General features: G+C 39.4%; 1 long non-coding RNA gene across 1 annotated transcript; it reads left to right on the plus strand.

Moving 5' to 3' along the window:
- Positions 1 to 846: 846 nt before the first annotated feature.
- Positions 847 to 2,062, plus strand: LOC131424357 (uncharacterized). Its single transcript, XR_009227225.1, has 3 exons — positions 847 to 968; positions 1,404 to 1,480; positions 1,614 to 2,062. It is a non-coding gene; the product is annotated as an uncharacterized LOC131424357 (long non-coding RNA).
- The last annotated feature ends 377 nt before the right edge of the window (positions 2,063 to 2,439 follow it).

The following is a 2,439-nucleotide window of genomic DNA, read 5'->3' on the forward strand; positions in this document are numbered from 1 at the left end:
TTTCAAATAAGTCTATATACACAGTGTTATCTCATTCAAAATACTAGTATTTTGTCGTGGAAATTGTAGTCAAATTCTGTAATGTCAACAGAGGTGCAAAGATCCTAGAATAGCCAAGATAATCTGAGAAAAAGTCAAGTTGGAGGATTGACACTGTCTGGGCAGATATTGTAGATACATAAATACAGCAACATAGATGACTCTCACAAGCATAGATAGTAAGAAACAAGGAAGCCAGACCTAAAGTATCTGCTGTTTATTCCATTTAGATAAAATTTTAGAATAGGCAAAACATTCTATAGAAGACAGGATGTGGATTACTTCTGAGATGAGTGTCAATAGGGCTGGGGGAGAGAGACCTAAAGGTAGTTGTATGAGATATGGAAATTTTTTGTGTGTTGATTTGCATGAATCATAAGTTTTTATACATGTATAAAATGTTATTATGCTGTACATTTAAGATTTATACACTTTACGTGAGTTATACCTGAATTTTAGAAAACTGAAGAAAAATGCAAAAAAATACTTAATGGAATTTTTGTGACTATCATAGATATTGATTGCTATGACTTTGATCTGAAACACTACCCAGAAGCTCATGTATGAAAAGCCTGATCCATAGTGCAGCAGAGTTCAGAGTTGGGGCCTTTGGACAGTGATCAGATTGTGAAAGCTCCAATATCATCAATGGACTAATCATTTGATGTAACAGGCTATTAGGAAGTGTGGGAACGGAGCTTCCCTGGAGAAAGTAGGTCACTGGGAGCATATTTTTGAAGGGTATATCTTGTCCTCTAACCTTTACCCCTCCCCTGCTCTTCCTCCCCCCCCTTCCTCTCCCTCTTCCTCTCCCTCTCCTGCCATGAGGTGAGCAGCTTTGCTCTGCCACCCACTTTCCAGGATGTTCTACTTCATCAAAGGCCCAAAGTGATGGGGCAACATGACCATGGACTGAAACCTCTGAAACTGTAAGTTAAAATAAATCTTTTCTCATTTAAGTTGTTTATCTCAGGTATTTTATCACAGCAACAAAAGGCTGACCAACACAGATATGAAAAAATATATATGTGTGTGTGTGTGCGCGTGCGCGCTTGTAGTGTTGTGTGTCTAACATGTATATTTCAAGTATATATTTCAAATATTTCCTCTATACCCTTATACTGTCCTGTTTTGAAGCTATAAGTAAAAATTCAGGATTTTGATACGTTGATGTTAAAATTCATTGAGAAATGCATAAATAGCTACCAGAGTACAGAGTACAGACTGTTTTCTATTTCTATTTTAGTTTTTTCTTTCTTTCTTTCTTTTTTGTTTGGTTTGGTTTTGGCACTGGGGATTGAACTCAAGGTCACTTTACCACTGAGCTACATCCCCAGTCCTTTTTTATTTTTGTTTTGAGTCAGGGTTTCCTTAAGTTGCCCAGGCTGGCCTCAAATTTGCGATCCTCCTGCCTCAAGCTCCAGAGCAGCTGGGAAGACAGGTGTGTGCCACCACACGTGCCCAGAGCTAATGTATTTTTACCTTCCTCTATGTAATTTCCCCCGACTTTCCTTGGATATTATTCATTTTTCTTTTTCCTAATTTCTTTCCTCCTTTCTTTTTTTCTTTTTAAGGTCTGAAATCTAAGTAAAAATTGGCACGATTCTGTGAATGGGACCTTATATGGGCAAAGCCCTGCCGGACAAGGAAGTGAAGCCATCCAGGGATTCCCTGTTTGGCAGAAGGGCTGAGAGTATAACTAAACAAACGAGGAGGTCTTTCAGGGACACTGGAACAGATCTTCAAAGAAGATTCCATGGGTGATTAAAAATCTCTGGGTGGTATTAGAGAGCTTACTGCAGAAAGTATCAAAACCTTGGAAAGCTAATAGTGGGGTCATGAACTTTATAAAGCAGAGTGAACCCCTGAGAGAACAAAACAGAACTCAAAAGAGTTCTCTAAACTACTACATGGGGAATACCAGCAAAACAATAACACCTGGGCGAAAACTTTTATGGGAGAGTCTTTCAACCCCCAATCTCAGGCTCTCTGGCTGTTAAGTACCTTGTCAAGAAATATAATAATAAAGCTATTTCAGAAGTTCTTTACATGTTTCACTTTTTCAACAGTTCTTGTTGTGTTAAATGCTCTAGCAGTAATTAATCCTCCAGTGTAAAATCTTTCAATGGAAAGATTCCAAGTCCAAACCGTTAGAATTTCAAAGGAGTTCCAATGTGATTTTCATTGCTTCCTGGTTCCCTATCTTAGCTACACCCCACTGGAGGCACTGTGTGCCACAGCTCCTACTTTCATGGTCTCAAGTCCAGCCATGCTCTTCCTGCTCCAGGGCATTGGCACATGCTACACTTTCAGCCTCAAAAGCCCTTCTGCCCCCTTGTTCTCCTTATTGCTCAGGGAGCCCCCCACTAGCATCACATATGCTTAAACATACTCCTTGAT

This window comes from Marmota monax, unplaced genomic scaffold, assembly GCF_021218885.2.
Source record: "Marmota monax isolate L192 unplaced genomic scaffold, Marmota_monax_Labrador192_F-V1.1 WCK01_AAM20220418_F8-fsc00030, whole genome shotgun sequence".
Lineage (NCBI taxonomy): Eukaryota > Metazoa > Chordata > Mammalia > Rodentia > Sciuridae > Marmota > Marmota monax.